General features: G+C 49.4%; 1 protein-coding gene across 3 annotated transcripts in view; it reads left to right on the top strand.

Annotated features, from left to right (window-relative positions):
* WNT3 (Wnt family member 3) overlaps positions 1 to 18558 on the top strand; it is a 52842-nt gene that overhangs the window by 11869 nt on the left and 22415 nt on the right. Inside the window, exon 1 of one of the 3 annotated variants that reach the window (XM_044938868.1) lies at positions 16562 to 16600. The exons of the other annotated variants lie outside the window; for them this stretch is intronic. The gene's annotated coding sequence lies outside the window, so the exon portion shown is untranslated. Of the gene's footprint in view, positions 1 to 16561; positions 16601 to 18558 lie in introns of those variants that run through there. 3 annotated transcript variants of the gene reach the window in all.

Below are 18558 nucleotides of genomic sequence, written 5' to 3'. Positions count from 1 at the left end.
GTTAGAATGAATATTTGCTGTCAGGCAATTCAAATCCTTCTGGAGGGACTTCCCTGGCAGTCCAGTGGTTAGGGCTCCATGTTTCCCCTACAGTAGGCACGGGTTCAGTGCTTGGTTGAAGGGAACTAAGATTCTCCGTGCCAAAAACAAAAACAAACGAACAAATCCTTCTGGAAAGAGGTAGATCAGATCAGATCAGTCGCTCAGTCGTGTCCAACTCTTTGTGACCCCATGAATTGCAGCACGCCAGGCCTCCCTGTCCATCACCAACTCCTGGAGTTCACTGACACTCACGTCCATCGAGTCAGTGATGCCATCCAGCCATCTCATCCTCTGTCGTCCCCTTCTCCTCCTGCCCCCAATCCCTCCCAGCATCAGAGTCTTTTCCAATGAGTCAACTCTTCGCATAAGGTGGCCAAAGTACTGGAGTTTCAGCTTTAGCATCATTCCTTCCAAAGAAATCCCAGGGCTGATCTCCTTCAGAATGGACTGGTTGGATCTCCTTGCAGTCCAAGGGACTCTCAAGAGTCTTCTCCAACACCACAGTTCAAAAGCATCAATTCTTCGGAAAGAGGTAAGGCATACATAAATTTTAAAAATCTTTCTATATCATGGAGTTGGCCCTGACCAGATATTAATAGTTTTGGATTGCAAGAATTCTGATTAGTTTCTGTTTCTTTATCATCAGAATTTCCCCTCAAGTCTACAAAGCCTTGTCTTTGGGGAAGTCACCATCTATTCATAAGATCTACTTCATTCTAAACTTGAAGTTGGTACATATTTTTTCTCTTTGGAAGCTCTTGTTTCTGGCCAACGATTGTGCTTTCCCATTCCCTGGCTCCTTTCACACCTGGTTTCTCCCAGCTTCCCTTTCCTTCAAGCCAGCCAGTGCTACTGTGACCATCCTGCAGGTGGTGGGGTGCCCTGGTAGCATCCTCCCTGCCTCTCCAGATGGCTTGCTTCCAACCCCCACCCCCAGCCATCGTGAGAACCGCTGTCACTGTGGGCACAGGTGGGAAGGAAGAGGGAGGCTGGCTGAATGAACATCACGCATGACAAACACCAGATCCCTTGCTGCCAGCCAGGCCCTTCCCAATAGCAAAGCCCTAGAGGGGCACTGGCTTGACCTGGGAAATGCCAAGCCCTCATCCAAAGGATGGAACCTCAAGGAGGGACAGAGAGAGAACGGCTGGTGAGGGATGCCAAGCTGGCGTCATCCACCTGCCAAGAAGGTGTTTTCTCGGCCTCTCACCTCCTCTCTGCTTCTGCATATCTAGAGACCACCCTCCTCAGCCCCTGGACTTTAGGAAGGAGAATGTGTAACCATAGGCGTGGTGGTCCTTCATCTTAACTGAAGCTTCTGCAGGAGAAATTCTGGAGCCTTCCTCAGCAATCAGTAAGGATGGAGTCTAAGACCTTGACACTGTCCTTGAAGCTAAAAGAGCCCCATGAGATTAGCATCTTCACCTCCACTTTAAAAATTTTTTTAATATTTTGTTATTTATTTGGCTGCACTGGGTCTTAGTTGTGTGTTGGCTCTTTGATCTTCGTCACAGCACGTGGAATCCTTAGTTGCAACATGAACTGTTGTGGCAGATGAATTCTTAGTTGCAGCATGTGGGATCTAGTTCCCTGACCAGGGATCGAATCCAGGCCCCTTGCTTTGGGAGTGTGGAGTCTTAGCCACTGGACCACCAGGGTGGTCCCTTCATCCCTATTTTATCTGTGAGAAAACTGAGGCTCACAGAGCCCATGCAAGGAGCTGGGAAGCCAATGGGGGAGGCAAGATTTACCAGCCAGCTAAGGAAACATGCCACACACATGACTGCATCCTTACAACAGCCTCAGGAGGCAGATACTCTTATTATCTCCATTCTACAGATGGGGAAACTGAGGCCCCCAAGGAAGCCATGCCATTGGCTCCACAGCTGGCCAAGCCCAGAACTCCAACCATGACATAGACTGCCTGAATCCAGGCTTTACAGTCAGTAACACCACATCTTGACAGCCAGGAACTTCCTCCTCAGGTCTAACTGCAGTCTTTCCTGACTTAGTCCAAGACTAGGTTCTCTCCTTTAGTTTTCTAGGGTCATGAGCATCATGGTAACTTCAGCTTGCACTCAAGGACGAGGGTGCATTGCTCAGTGAGTCTTCCCTCCCAGATGACCCAGTCTCCTGCGTACCTTTAATCATCTTGTTCTCCTGATCTCTCTCCAGCTTCTCTACATCTTCTTGCAAGTGCTGTGACCCACAGCACTGTATTAGACCAGGGCAAAGGGATCCTGCCAGGCCCTTCAGATTAGGGGGCTTCACTCTCGTGTCTTAAGGCTACACCCCTCCCTGCAGGGCCAGGTATCTGGAGTTCAAGGGGTCATACCCACAATACCTCACCCTTAGCCATGCTCTTGGTACTCAGAAATACACCCAAGGCACCTGGAATTGCCTAGTTCCATTGTCTATGAATCTACTTCTGGGCTGGGCACACCTCAGCTGGGGTTTGTCCCATCAGGGCAGCTATGCTGATGGGTGGGTGTGCCCTTAGGGCTGGGAGGTGGTCAATGGGAGGCCATTTGCAGGGCCTGTGGATGGAGCTTGGAGGTTCAGTCAGGGTGTCCAGTGTGGGTGGAGCAGGAATGAGCAAGTTGCCGGCTGTGGGCTGGGGACTGGCTCTCTCCATGTCACTTTCTCTTTTTTTTCTGTTTCCTTTAAAAAAAATTTTTTTTTTTGGAGGATAATTGCTTATAGTACTGTGTTAGTTTCTGCCATGCATCAACATGAATCAGCCATAGGTATACACATATCCCTTCCCTCCTGAACCTCCCTCTCCCCTCCCACCCCATCCCACCCTCTAGGTTGTCACAGAGCCCCGGGTTTGAGCTTCCATGTCACTTTCTAGCTCAGAATGCCATGGAGAGCCTAGCCTTCCAAGTGGTGAATAAGGTATTTTACCAAGATGCTGCTTAAGTCGCTTCAGTCATGTCTGACTTTGTGCGACCCCATAGACGGCAGCCCACCAAGCTCCCCCGTCCCTGGGATTCTCCAGGTAAGAACACTGGAGTGGGTTGCTATTTCCTTCTCCAATGCATGAAAGTGAAAGTGAAGTTGCTCAGTCATATCCGACATTTAGTGACCCCATGGACTGCAGCTCACCAGGCTCCTCCGTCCATGGGATTTTCCAGGCAAGAGTACTGGAGTGGGTTGCCATTGCCTTCTCCGATTTTACCAAGATAAGATGATAGAATTTTTTAAGCTTATTGTTGAAGTATATCTACTGAAAAGTACATGAATTATAAGTGTACAGCACACTGAGTGGATAGAATATATATTTTTATTGAATTATGTTGTATTGGTTTCAAGTATATAGCAAAGTGATTCAGTCATACATATATATTCTTTTCAGATTATTTTCTATTATAGGTTATCACAAGGTATTGAGTATAATTCCCTGTGCTATACAGTAGAACCTTGTAATTAACCTATTTCATATACAGAAAATATATTTTATTTAGCAGTTTGTTAACCTGACATGAATCCTTTAAATATTGGGCACCTGGTAGATGAGACTTCATTTAATACTCTCATCCCAGACCCTGTAAGTGAACCAACCAGGCCTGGGGACTTGGGCAGGAAGTGGAGTCCCTCAGGGTGTGACTAGCACAGAATCTGGAAAAGCCCTGCTTTGTCCATCTTTGCATTATCTTATGTTCCTGACTTGGTGGGTTGACATCCTTCTACTGGGTTGGCCAAAAAATTTGTTCAAGTTTTTCCATAACATCTTACAAAAAAACCCAAACTTTTTTGCCAACCCAATACATTGGAAGCACTTCTAGCTGCCTGACATGTGTGGTCACCTCTTACCTTCAAGTCCCTTTTGTTTGAGATCTTGTCTCACCCACTCTTGGCTTCAAAGGCTTTTCCTTCATATTTGATTGGTTTTGTCTTTTTTTTTTTTAATATTTATTTTTAATTGATTGATGATTGATTTACAATATTGGTTTGATTTCTGCCATACGTCAGCATGAATTAACCAAGGTTAATTCATATGTCCTCCCTCTATGCCCTCCCTCTTGAATCTCCCTCCCACCTCTCACCCCTTCCCACACCTCTAGGTTATTACGGAGCCTCAGTTTGAGGTCCCTGAGTCCTATAGCAAGTTCCCATTGGCATATGTTAGTGCGGTTTTGTCATTTTAAATGGCCCAACCAAGAGCATTCAGCCAGCAGCTCTGACCAATGTTCTACTCTCCTGTTTTTATTATATTTAATTTTTTTTACCTATTTACACTTTTTTAATTTAAAAAATGCTTATTGAAATATAGTTGATTTTCAGTGTTGCGTTTGTCTCAGGGGGCGTTCTGCCCTCTTTAGTATGGCTTGTAAAATCCAGAATGATCTAGCCTCTTTCTGATTCTCCACCCTAACTCACCTCCCACCCAAACATTTTCACCCTATGACCTACTTTCAGCTGCACAGGTAAGAGTGTGAACTTTGGGTGATACAGTCCTGGACTCCGGATGGTTCTGCCTTTAATATCTGGGTGACCTGAACCTGTCTGAACCTTAGCTTTTTCTCTGCAAAACAAAAAGGAAAGGATACAAATCTCTTGTAAGAGATTTCAAGGTGTCCACGCCTTGCCATCGGTGTTGCTTCACCCTCTGGGTTGTTCTTACGTGACCTTGCATCTCCTGGCCTGTACTCTTTCCCCGCCTTCTTCGGAATGACTTCCGTGAACTCCTGTCCGTTCTTGAAAGCACAGTCCAGGCACCGCCTTCTCTCTGCTGCCTTCTTTCACACTCGACTCAGCCCCTTCCAGGCGCATCCATTTCATTGATTAGACTGTGGGTGTCCTGCAGGCAGGACCAGGTCTCCATCACCTTTATGCCCACATCACAAGGATAGCGCAGGGCACACATGTTATCCTCTAAAACAGGTTGTAGGATGAAGGGACCCCACTGAGAGTCACCTGCCAGTCCCAGGCTCAGTCTGCTAGACTAGATTCCCATCGCTTCTGCAAGGCCCTCCCGGGAAGACCTGGGGCCCTTGTCACTGGTTACCTCTTTCCAAGGATCTGTCTTGTCTTCCCAACTAGAGAGTCAGCCCCTCTGACTGGCAGAGGGCAGGACTCTGCTCTGTGTCTTCATATCCCTAGTGAGCCCCACACGTGGTCCTGAATGTGGCAGGAGCCCAGCTGGTAACGGTGATGGTTGGTTGGCCGACACACTGAGCTCCTTTTAGCAAGCTCGCAGCTGGGCTAGCTGGTTCCCACTCTCTGGGACAGCTTTTCCCCTCACTCTGTGATTTCCTAGAGAGTCCGTCTCTGAGCTTCTAGCCTCTGTGCACAAAGGCAGCCCAGTGTTTCAGAAAGAGGAGTCAAACCAGCCTTGGTGAGAATCTCAGTTCTACTTAAAAGCTGTTTGTGCTGTTAAAAAAAAAAAAAATCTCTGACTCTCAATTTGTTCATCTGTAAAATGGGGGTTAAAATTACTATCTCAGGGCAGTTGTGAAGATAAAATGAAATAATACTCAGGAACCAAGTTAATGATAAAGATGAATTGAATAAATTAAGGATGTTCTGAAGGTCATTCTTAAGCACCAAAGGTCATAAAATATTTTATCCCAGACCAGGCTTCTTTGGAATAGAAAGATCTGAATTCTTTCCAATACAGGAAAGGCCATACTCAGGGAAAGCCATTTGCTTTATGTTGGTTTGTCCCAACTAATTAACCTGTTTGAAGAAAAAAGTGGGGAAATTCCCTGGCAGTCCAATGGTTAGGACTCCAGCTTTCACTGCCAAGGGCCCGAATTCGATCCCTGGTCGAGGAGCTACTTCTGTGCAGATTGTCTGGGTTCAATCCCCAGTCAGAGAACTGAAACTCTACAAGCCATGCAGAAATAAAGTGGGTGATGGCCTGTGGCAGAAGTCTGTGACTAGGTGGAGCCAAGGCAATGTGGACTCCAGTCTGACCTTGTGTTCTGGTGTCCTGTTCAGGCAGTATACTTACAAAGGCCTCCAGTTCTCAGGAAGTGAAGTGTCAATCAAAGGTGGTGACTGTTGGAGTTTTTTAGGGGGTTCCAAGGACTGGTCTTTGTGGGTGTAATATGGCTCTGGTTAACAGCTCAGCACTGGCCATTTCATCCCTGCGAAGCTCAGTGAGGAAGTTTGGTTGGGGTACGAGGTGGCCTGGGGTTGGATGCAGGCTGACCCAGGGATGGCACTCACTGTGCCCTTCCATCCTCCAGGGGAGAAGAGCCTGCTGGACCACAGGGAGGAAGGTGAGCAAACCAAGGCACAGAGGCCATGTAATGTTTTCTGTTCTTATATTTTTGATTGCAGACTGATACAAAATATTTTTTTATTATGTGATACTTGATGCATACAAGAGAGTAAACATACCGTGCGTGAGTGCTAAGTCACTTCACTCATGTCCTAGTCTTTTGTGATCCCACGGACTACAGCCCACCAGGCTCCCCTGCCCATGGGGATTCCCCACCTAGAGATTGAACCTGTGTCTCTAGTGTCTCCTGCATTAGCAGGTGGGTTCTTTACCACTAGCGCCACCTGGAAAGCCCCAAACATATCATAAATACAGGACATAATAACAAGATGAAAACCAGGGCCTGGCCACACCCCCAAAGAACCAGAATATGATGAAGGTCATTATATCTGTCTATGGTCTACTCCCCGTCCTATCCCCCTGTGTCCCTCCAGGCAGGATCACATCCTGAATTTTGTGTATTTATTCTATCATTTAATTATTTATTTATGTTGGTCACGCTGTGCTGGCTTGCGGGATCTTAGTTTCCCAACCAGGGACTGAACTCGAGTCATAGCAGTGTAAGTGTCAAATCCTAACCAGTGAACCACCAAGGAACTCCCTATTCCATCACTTTATTTATTTATTTTTTCCATTACTTTAAATAGTTTTCCCAGCTAGAAATGCCTAGACAATATACACATATATATATATTGTTTATTTTTATTATTTTATTAAAACCTTAAAAACTTGAAGTAGAGTTGATTTACAATATTGTGTTAGTTTCAGGTTACAGTGAAATTATTTAGTGATCTATACATAGATATTCTTTTCTAGATTCTTTTCCATATAGTTTATTACAAAATACTGAGTTATAGTTCCTTACTCTATATAGTAAGTCCTTGTTGTGTAGCTACTTTATATATATTCATAGTAGTGTGTATGTCAGAGAAGGCAATGGCACCCCACTCCAGTACTCTTGCCTGGAAAATCCCATGGGTAGAGGAGCCTGGTAGGCTTCAGTCCATGGGGTCGCTAAGAGTCAGACACGACTGAGCGACTTCCTTTTCACTTTTCACTTTCATGCATTGGAGAAGGAAACGGCAACCCACTCCAGTGTTCTTGCCTGGAGAATCCCAGGGACGGGGGAGCCTGGTGGGCTTCCGTCTATGGGGTCGCACAGAGTCGGACACGACTGAAGCGACTTAGCAGCAGCAGCAGCAGCAGTGTGTATGTGTTACTCCCAGATTCTTTTTTAGGAATTTACGCATTTATTTGCTAGGCCTTCACTACTGCATGCAGGCTTTCTCTGCTTGCAGTGAGCAGGGGCTACCATCCCGTTGTGGCGCACAGGCTTCTTGTTGCGGTGGTTTCTCTTATTGTGGAGCCAGGCTCTAGAACATGCGGGCTCGCTAGTTGGGGTGCACAGGCTTAGCTACCCTGCGGAATGTGGAATCTTCCTGCACCAGGGATCGAACCCATGTCCCCTGCATTAGCAGGTGGATTCTTCACCACTGGACCACTAGGCCAGTCCGCAAATTACTAAGTCCCCGCACTTAAGTGAGGGAGTGAGTCCCTCTTCCCTCATTTTTGTTTATTTTTAAGCATTATAAAAATAGTGTTATGCTGTGTACCTTCTCTTCTGTGATTTAACGTTCCCCCAGCTCCATCAGAGCCAGGGCACATTTCTCTCCTGGCTCCCTCCCTGCCCTTCTGTCCCAATGGATCACCCTGCCTGAGTCACAGCAATAACATCTTTCAGGTGCCACTTTAGGGAAGACCGGAGGTGACTTCTGAGCCTTTATCCAAACTGCTGGGGCTCCCTCCTTCTGAGAGAAAAGCCGTGAGCTCCTCAGTGCACATCAGAGGCCAGACGTGGCTGCCACCACCTGCTGCCATCTCCGTCCTCCCGGCTTGGTCCTTACTCATCCTCTCTTCCTGCCCTGGAGCAAAATTCTCCTTCCTTGTGCTTGACCACTCAGTCGTGTCTGACTCTTTGCAACCCCACGGACTGTAGCCCACCAGGCTCCTCTGTCCATGGGATTCTCCAGGCAAGAATACTGGAGTGGGTTGCCATACCCTCCTCCAGGGGATCTTCCCATCCCAGGGATTGAACCCAGGTCTCCTGCATTCCAGGCGGATTCTTTACCATCTGAGCCACTAGGGAATCCCTCCATTATAAAGATAAAGTGGTCTCAGGGTCCCTTTCCTGATAAAAAAACTCCTTTCTATCACTCCTCCAACTGGCCATGACCTTCCTGGAATTTTTCAAAACTCCATTCAGAGCTGCCATCTTCTGGGAATCTTCCCAGTCTAACTTCCACCCTCTCTCTCAGCTCTTCTGCACACCTTTTTTATGTCACAGCAGGAAGTTGCAAACTGTACTTCTTACACCAGTCCCACAGAATCCTGCTGAGAAGGGCTTTGGCGGTCAAATAAGTTTAGGAAGTGCCACCTGCTACTTCCAGACTCTTGGTGTTTATGGTGCTCATTAGCATATTAGTATCTTCTCAGCATGTTGGCAACACAGAGAGGCTTGCAGGGATGATCTTTGCTTGGTTTGTTTTCCAAAAATATTTACTGTCTCAAGTAAAAACTTATTATCTGTTTGGAAGGTGTGATCTAGAAGATCCTCCAGCCCCTTTTATATGTCAGTTTGTCCTTGTGATCTTATTCTTCTCAGCAACTGGACTGTAATTCCTCTGACTTTTAAAAATCATCCTTTGTGAACTAGTTTAGTCCAGAGCACCCATCCCAGAGGGTCTTGAGTTGAATGAATGAATGAAGCCATCAGCTAATCAACTGGTCAATTTAGTTGAATCCTCTTTCCTGTAAGGCTGGCAGAAACCAGACCCAGCTGCTCACTGTAGCCTGGGGACATGAGTGTCTCTGGCCAGTGTTAGACTTTCCCATGGTATTTCTACAAAGCCTAATTCTATCACCCCTGGTAAACTGCATCTCTTGCATTAGGCTTCCTATAATTTTCCTTTTAGGCATCTGTCTCCCTGTGAGTCTGGGAGCCTCTGCAGGGCAAGGACCATGTCACACTCACCTCTCTGGGTTCCCATAAGCGGGTATTCAGTCCCCACTGAACACCGAATAATGAACCTCTCCACCAACTGCACCCAGAGAGCTGGTGGTTAAGATCTCAGGCTCTGGAGCCAGACAGGATGAATCCCGAAACTACCTGGGTAACCTCAGGCAAATTACTTAATCTCTATACTTCAGTTTCCCCACTCTAATGAGGGTGGTGATAGCAATACCTTCCTCACAGGGTCGTTCGGAGGGTTAAATGAGTTAAAGCTGGGAAAGATTGAGGGCAGGAGGAGAAGGGGACGACAGGGGATAAGATGGTTGGATGGCATCACTGACTCAATGGACATGGGTTTGGGTGGACTCCGGGAGTTGGTGATGGACAGGGAGGCCTGGTGTGCTGCAGTTCATGGGGTCGCAAAGAGTCGGACAAAACTGAGAGACTGAACTGAACTGATGTGAAACAGTACCTGGCCTGGAGAATGGCATTGGTCTGTGTTAGCAGACCAATCAGATATAAGCAGACTTATATCAGCAACTACTGTCTATTATACCAGGGATTATGATAAAGTCTTTACCTACCTCCTTTCAATGACACCTCCCTCTAGTCTCTGTAAAGTAAATGATGTTTGGGAATTCCCTGGCTGTTCAGTGGTTAGGACTCTGGGCTTCCACTGCAGGGGACACGAGTTCCATCCCTGGTCAGGGAACTAAGATCCTCGCATGCTGCAGGGCAGGGCCAAAAAATTAAGTAGGTGATGTTTACATTTTGGGGGTTAGGAAGCTAAGTCCTCCCAAGAGGGACACGAAGTGGCAGCAGCAATGGGGCCAGGACTCAGGTCAGACAGATCAGCCTGTGATAGGCGGTGCTGCTCACTACTCAGGATGGGGCAGCTCTTCTACCTCTTGTCACCTATAATTACCCCCCAGTGAGAACCTGGTTTATCCTCTACCCTTCCCAAAGAGATGGAAATCCATGGCAGGGTTGGATTCTAGGTGTGCGCATGTACATAATAGAGAGCGCGTACGCATGCGCATAACGGAGCCCGCATAAGCCAGACGAAACTCAGGACAGGGCGGTTGCCAGCACCTCTGTGGTAGACCCAGAAAGACCAAGATATTAAGGCAGGACTTTGAGAATACACAGCTGAACAATCACTCGTGAGTCAGCAATGCTTCCAAACAGCCAGCGAGATCCTGGAATTGCTTGGTATCACTGCCCTCCGGACCTCCCCGGGTTCCCTGTGTGAGCTGGGAAATGTTTGCAGGCAGGACACCTGTGATCAATTTTAGCTTGGTAGGTTATCCGGTGAAAGAAAGATTTCTGAGGTTAGCAGCCGAAGATTAGGTAGGGTTATAAAGGGGCCTCCAGATGTTGGGGGGCGGATCCCTGACTTCTGAGATGAACAACGTGGAGTCACTTGCCCCACGTGTCCACTGGCCTTCACAGACCCCCGAGACTGACTCTATTCTATCCCCAGAAGCCACGGGCTTGCCTGTCTTCTTCTTTCCATCCTGGCTAGAACTTTATTCTAGCACCTTCCCGGGTCTGGCCACACAAGAGAAGTGCAATGTGGGGGCCTTGGGAGAGGGGGCGAAGGTGGTGATGTGAAGGTAGGAGGTTTATGATGCCCGATCGGAAGCTGTTTCTCTTGGAGCAGAGAAGGTTGGGGTCTTCCTTCCAGGCAGGTGAGGGGCTGCTCCCTCAGCATCTGAGCACAGGTCCCGGGACCCCACATGGCGGCCAGAGGGCTGGAGTGAATGGGGAGGGTCTCCCATCAGGTATCACTAGGCAGAGACACCCATGACTGGAAGCAGCCGGTGAATCTGGCAGCTGGGGGGGAGTGGGTAGGGAAGCAGGAGGATGCTAAGATCTTCCCTGCCTGGAAAGAGGAGGGAATGCCCAGGAAACAGCTGACTGACTGGGCTATGAATGTGGCGTCCACTTTTAGACTTTGATCCTCTCCTTGCGGTGCAGTGTGTTCTGTGAACAGAGGAGGGTCTGAACACCTTAAAGACTTGGAAGCAACCCCACCCCGGCTGATTTCTCTGGTCCCTCAGCCCCTGGGATCCTGCATGAGACACCCCCCCTTCCCAGGGCCATGGAGCCTCCTGTGGGCTTTCGTTTTGTGCCAGCTGACCCCAACCCCCCAGCAGTGTTCCTTCCAGCTCTGAAGAGTTCCTTTGTTGGGGGGGCCGGCCTTGTGTCGGTCCCCAGCTAGTCCCCACTTCACTGCCTGTGGGATCTAAACGTGTCGGCTGGGACCTCAAGCCCTGGCCTCCTCCCTCTTTTGCTCCTCGGGTTCTGGTGTTTTGAGTCACATCTCTGTCCCAGAAGTGTCCTTTCTCTTCCTTTTGTCTCGTAAAGACCCTCCCCAGGGTGCAGCCCTTTGAGGTCTGTGGGTCACCTGAGCCCACCCTGCTCTGTGTCTCCCTTTGCTTGGTCTTCCTGCCTCCAGCAGGACAGCCTATAAGCTGGCTGCTTCTCTCTGCCTGTGCATGTGGCCTGCCCATTCCATTATACCGCCTTCTAGGTTAGAGACGCGACACTGTTCTGTGCCCAGTTCCATGCAGAACACACAGTGGGTGCTGAATAAACACATTAAAAAAATATACATATACATATGGCTAATAATAATATAAATATATTATTTATTTGGCTGTGCCAGGTCTTAGTTGCAATGCCTGGAATCTTTGATCTTTGTTGCAGCATCTGGGATCGAGTTCCCTGACCAGGGGTGGAACCTGAGTCCCAAGCATTAGGAACTCAGAGTCTTAGCCACTGGACCACTAGGAAAGTCCCATGAATAAACACATTCTGCTCAAATGAACTGGTTATCATTCGTGGGTGGGATCTAGACGGTAGAGCAAAATAGCACCAATGCAGGATTTGGAGTCAGACAGATGAGGGTCAAACTCCCCATCCCACCACCACTTACTGGCTTGTGGGCCCCCTGTCTGAGCCTCAGTTTCCTCATCTGTAAAGAGACAGGATTTACCTCCCAGGCTGTTGTGAGGATTCACTGAGATGCCGCTGAGGCTTTGCAAACTGGAAGGTGCTAGAACGTGTCTCTTCTACCCTGACGTCTCTTGGAAGAGGGCCTCAGCTCATGTGCCCTGTCTCACACACAGATCCCTCGACCCCTCACATGGGGGTCTCCTCCCCCCAGGGAGGCCTTGAGTGTGGGTCTGACCTTGTCTGAGATACAGAGTGTGGAAGACCCATGACAGCCTTCATGGCTTCATGGCTGTCATGAAGAAAGATCAGTAGGCAGGGGCCCCGGTACTTGAATTTACAGGTCTGTGAACCCAGAGAGCAGCCCGGGTAGCAGGACAGACCTGAGTACCCGCTCCCCATCAGCGCTCTACCACCAACTTCCGTACAGACCTTGTACTATTAAATGTCTCACCTCATTGCTTTGCTGGCTACCTCAGTACCACCATTTCCTAGCTGTGTGACCCCAGACAAGTTACTTCTCTGAACCCACGTCAGATGGGGGTAATAATACCCTCCTAGGGTTCTTTGGGAAATTAACAGGTATGTTTCATGTAAAGTGCTTTACATGGCTCTTGGCACTCAGTTCAGTTCAGTTCAGTCACTCAGTCTTGTCCGACTCTTTGCGACCCCATGGACTGCAGCATGCCAGGCCTCTCTGTCCATCACCAGCTCCCGGAGTTTATGCAAACTCATGTCCATTGAGTCCGTGATGCCATCCAACCATCTCATCCTGTCGTCCCCTTCTTGGCACTAGTCAGGGCTCAATAATTGTTAGCTATCATTCATAATAATAATAACCGTTCTGAGTGTCCCAGTAAATTGGTCCCCTTACTACCCTATGCAGTTCAGCAAATTACTTCCTCGTGACCTTGTTAACCACTCTCTAGCCAAATAAATACATTCACATTATCTTATGCACCCTGGGTTTGCACCATAAAAGCCTTCCCCTTTATTTCATTGACAGCCCTGTGTGTTCCCAGTATATCTCCCCCTGTGTTTCGTGGGCACCTTCTCCGGTCTGTGGTCCTCGGGCCTTAGGTGATTTATGAAGGGCCCATAACTGGAGCTAATATGCTGACTTTTTGCCCCTCATGGTGAATACACATCTTGTTAGTAGAGAGGTTGGTAATTCTTTTTTTTTTAACTTTGAATGTTTGCTGTGTATATATGTGAGTGCATCTGTGTTGATTTTATCTTTTCTGTCTATAAAGTGTTTTTCCCCTGGAAGAAACACTTTTGTAAGAAAAGTAACTGGAACACGGGACTGAAAATATGGAAATTGCCTGCGGCACCCGCACTTGTTGGGGGGGGGGGGGTACAGCTAGTCCCATGAGACAATGGTATATGCCGTGAGGGAGCGGGAAGTGAGGCTAGACCCAGGGGTGGTGGGTGGACAGAAGGGCTCCACCATGGACGTGTGGAGAGAAGGCATTTCTGGTGAGAGACAAGTGGGAAATTCGAAATCCTAAACACAAAGTAGCTGTGGGCAAGAACTTAGAAAGATTCTTGTTAGCTATCATTCATAATAATAATAACTGTTCTGAGTGTCCCAGTAAATTGGTCCCCTTACTACCCTACGTAGTTCAGTAAATTACTTCCTCGTGACCTTGTTAACCACTCTCTAGCCAAATACATACATTTGGGAAGAAAGGAGAAAGGCCTCAGTACCTTGAACCCCAAGAGCGTTTGGTGGCAGCCTGCATTTCTGCAGAATTACCACTTAACAGACATGTACCCCCCCCCCCCCCCCCCACTGGAAGGCTAAGTAAGCTGGAAATCAGGAAGAGGGGGAACGAGGAGCCGAAAAAACCAGAGGACCCGGGACTGGAGGTTTGGGTGGCAGTGGGGAGGGTGTCATCAGATTAGGCTGTAGGAGGAAATTATTTCTTTTGAAATATACTTTCTATCTTGTCTTTTTCCTGTGCACATTAGCCTGTGTTTTATAACGCACCTAAAATGAGAATACAGTGGCTGGCTGGCTTGTGATTTAGACCTAAGCGTATGGAGATAGAGGGGCATGCCCGAACACTTTTTACTGATGCATTGCTGGATCAAAAACATTTTGCTTCTGTTCCTGTAAAGATGGAGACTTGTTGCAAGGCCAGGAGAGAGACGATGAGGGAGAGGAGAGCTACTTCATGAAAGGACGTGGACAAAACCATGGCTGGGAAGGATGGGCTGGTGCCGGGAGCCAGAGGGGGTGGGGCCCCTTGGGATGGATGGCAGAGGCTGAGGGGGCTCAGCTGGGCCTCCCCCGCCCCGTGACCAGGTTCTTCTCTGTGATCCGAGACAGTGTTTCTCCACGTTGCCTACTCCTCTTATAATGGAGGAAGGGAGGCCACCACAGAGAGGAGGGGGCACCCAGAGAAGTTAAATCCATTTCTCTGGGGATGGGACCCCAGCATCAATGTTTAAAGCTCCCCTGGGGCCATGTGACAGGGTAGCCGAAGCTGAGAGCCAGTGACCCACAACTCTGAGTGCTGGAACATTGAGAGGGCCTACGTGCCTGCTCAGTCGCTCAGTCGTGTCTGACTCTTTTGAGACCCCATGGACTGTAGCCCACTAGGCTCCTCCGTCCATGTCATTTTCCAGGCAAGAATACTGGAGTGGGTTGCCATTTCCTTCTCCAGGGGATCTTCCTGACCCAGCGATCTAACGGGGGTTCTCTGCATTGGCAGGCAGATTCTTTACTACTGAGCCACCAGGGACGCCCCATAGGTGTTGAGATGATGCTGGCAAAACCAGGCTCCTGTGGCGAGGGGGCCCTCGAGCGAAAGGACAGGGAGAGTGAATGTGGAGACCCAGCAGAGGAATGGGCGGCGGGACACTGGGACTGATGAATTTGGAGGGGCGCAGAGGAAGATGTTGAGGCTCGCTCAGGCAGCCTCGCCTGCGGATGGGGATGGGGCCGGGAGGAGGGGCAGCCGCCGCTTTGAACTTGCGTGGAGCCTCCCTTAACAGAGAGGGGGGGCAAGTCCAGGTGCCGGGCAGGGCTGTCTTCACCTGCGCGTGCTCAGCGCCGTGGGGGGACGGGGCGCGCGGAAGCGCTCCTGGGAATGCGGTGGAAATACCCGCCTTGAAAGGGGGGAGCAGACGGCGCCCTAAGCGCCCAGCGATTGCGCAGCGCCGCCCACCCCGGCTCCCGCCCCGCCGGGCGCACCTGCAGCTGCCCGGCCCCGGGGGCCACTGCGGATCGGAGACTCCACCGCCCTCCGTGCTCGCGCGGGCAAAGCCGGGTGCGAGCCCCGCGCTGGGTGTGTCCACAAGACTCCACGAATTGGTTGGGCTTCTTATGTTCCTTCGAAGTTTTATTATGAACATTGTTCATCAGGAAAGCAGAGAAAACAATTCAAGGAGCACGCGTGGCCACACCTCCTAGCTCGAGTGTTTTGCATTTTGCTGTAATTGCTCCCCTCTCGCTCCTCCCAACAACCGCCCCCCGCCCCCCGCCCTCGCCCCAGCTACACAGTGGTTTGCTAAACCTTTTCAGAGTAAGTTCTCCTAATTCTGACTCTTCACCCACTGAGTTTCAAAATGTAAGGCCTATGACCACATACCGTTATCCCTCTTAACAAAACTATGGATTCCTAACGATTCAGGTTTCTCCAGTAATCCCCCAAATGACTTCCATGACTAGGATTTTCAAACCGGTTTCCAATTATATGATTCTGTCTCATAGGTTTGCGTGCTTGCGTGGTCGGTGAGTCATATAACTCTTTGCGACCCCATGGTCTGTAGCGCGCCAGGCTCCTCTGTCCATGGGCTTTCTCAGGCAAGAATACTGGGGTGGGTTGCTATTTCCTCCTCTAGGGTATCTTCCTGACCCAGGGATTGAACCCACGTCTCCTGTGTCTCCTGCATTGCAGATGGATTCTTTACCCGCTGAAACACCCCTCCACTGTTTTCCACACGTACACCACACACTGTTTAAAAATGACCTGGACTTTTGGCGAGTTCAGGCCTGCAGCTTTGTGAGTTTGTCTGGTCGCTTCCCCATAGTGTCATTTGGTTTGTTCCTCTATCCCTCGTGTTTCCTGACAGCAGAAAGTTACTTCTAAAGGCAGAGATTCAGGTTAAACATCTTGGGCCAAAGGACTTTCTAGGCTGTGCCGGGCACTTCGTATTGCATCATCTTGCATTGTGCTATTGTCATGCTCTGGGAAGGGTTTTATGATCCAGGTTCCTGGACTCCTCCCTCGAGAGTCTGATTCAGCGGGGCTGGCTTTGGAGCCCAGCTGTCTGTAGTTTTCAAAACCACCCCAAGTGAGCTGAATGCCCTAGTGCTGTGGCCTGCATCCCTGAATAGCAGCCAGCTGGTAAAGTCACGATCTTGGTTGTCCAGAAGGCAGGGTGGAAGGGCGTGGGTGGGACGGTGGAGGTAGGTGAAGCCCTTGGGGCCCAGCCCTGATCAGGGCAGGTGGTCACTGCTGCCTGGGTGTGAGGTAGGGATCCTGTCCCCTGTCAGGGAGGAGCTTGGGCTACCTGGGGCAGCTCCCAGGCTCAGGTGGGAGTTGTTACAGCACCAGAGGTGCCTCCACGGACCTCTTGATGCTCCCAGTGCCTGGCACAGGGCCATGTCTCCTGTGATGTGTGCTGAGTGGAAGACACGGCTTTCAGAGGAGCCCTAGGGAGCTGCTGTGAGAGTGAACTCCCAGCCCAGCAGCTCTTCTTCCCATGTTCCCTCCTGGACTTCTTCCTAAGACTCAAATAAAGGATTTCCAGCCTGTGGAAGCCGCAGCTATGTGATAAGGCCCAGAGAACCAGTGGGGCCCTTAGCTTGTCGTGGCGGCAGCCTGTGGGGTCAGGGGAGGTGCGAATGATTGCGGTAACCAGGTGGAGTCGTTCTGTGTGGCAGGAGAGGAAGGTGTGCTGGGCCTCTTGGTGAACCAAGCACTCTGCCCAGTGTACTGAAATGAGAGAAATGGTTCCTCCTCTCAAAAACACTGTTTCAGAGGAGAAACAGAGAGTGAATGGATAATTCAGTGAAAAGTGTTTCCCCCTGAGGTGTGTATAAAAACTGGGAAATATCCAGAGGGAATGGTTTAAACTGGACACATTTAGAGGAGCTTTTGGTTTTTATTTATTTTTATTTGTGCTGGTCTTCGTTGCTGCATGGGCTTTTCTCTAGCTGTGGCGAGGGGGGCTGCTCTTCCTTGCGGTGCATGGGCTTCTCATTGCAGTCGTTCCTCTTGTTGCAGAGCACAGGCTCAGTAGGTGTGGTGCACGGGCTTAGTTGCTCTGTGGCATGTGGGATCTTCCTGGATGAGGGGTCAAACCTGTGTCTCCTGCATTGGTCTGTGGATTCTTTACCACTGAGCCACTAGGGAGGCCCAGAGGGGATTTTAAAATTAGACACTGATGGATAAATAAGAGCCCAAATGAGTAAGACAGCTGGGTAGGCTATGTCTTGTCTTTTACCAGAACTGGGCTTGAAGAGTAAAGCAGTCTAGGAACCCAGCAAAATCCCAGTTTGGGAACCAGCAGACTTGCCTTCTTAGAACAAGCAAGTTAACCTTGTGGGCTTCATTTTTCCATCTGTAAAATGGGAAAGTAACCCCAGTTTTATATAACTTAGGGGCTGGAGGAGCTGGGCAGGGGAGAAATGTTATACAACTAAAATGAGCTAAAGATGCTGACATGGTTTATGAAAAGATTAGATCAGAATTCGTATTGGTGGAGTTGGAGGTGAAAAAAAAATGGCAGAGGTCCAGGTGTAAAAGATGTCCAAGCTGAACTTACCTTCAAGGCCCCGCTCAGAGCTTGCCTCTTCCTCCCTCCTCTTTTCAGTCTCCCTTCCCTCCCTCAGGGTCCACCGCACAGAGTGAGATGGGATTTCTCACACTCTGCTACTGACCGTGGTCACCTGCGGGAATATCTCTCAGGCACTAGGGTGGGGCACGCTGAGGAGGGGGTGGAGTCTGTATTTATACACACCAGGCAGGTGATGGACATGTATCCTAGGACTGGAGCCTTTGAGAAGGAGCTACGTGGTGGAACGGAGGCAGAGTTGTGGCTGGTGGGGTCACAAGACCTGGGTTATACTCCCCGCAACCGTGGAGGCAACCGGGGCAGGTCTGGCCTTCAGCCCAGAGCTGGACTAGATAATAGCCAAGGTCCCAAGGCTTGGACATTGTGTAGCCCTGACACTGTGATAGAATGGCTAAGGCCTGTGGTCATCCACAGAAAGCTTATGTCAAGCCCCTCCAGGACATCTTATGTCTCACCACTCCCTACCCCCCACTCCCAACTAGCAAGAGACTGGAGCGGGAACCTT

This window comes from Bubalus bubalis, chromosome 3 (genome assembly GCF_019923935.1).
Source record: "Bubalus bubalis isolate 160015118507 breed Murrah chromosome 3, NDDB_SH_1, whole genome shotgun sequence".
NCBI classification, from domain to species: domain Eukaryota; kingdom Metazoa; phylum Chordata; class Mammalia; order Artiodactyla; family Bovidae; genus Bubalus; species Bubalus bubalis.
The sequence above is the reverse complement of the archived record's forward strand: the minus strand, read 5'-3'. Positions and strand labels throughout refer to the sequence as shown.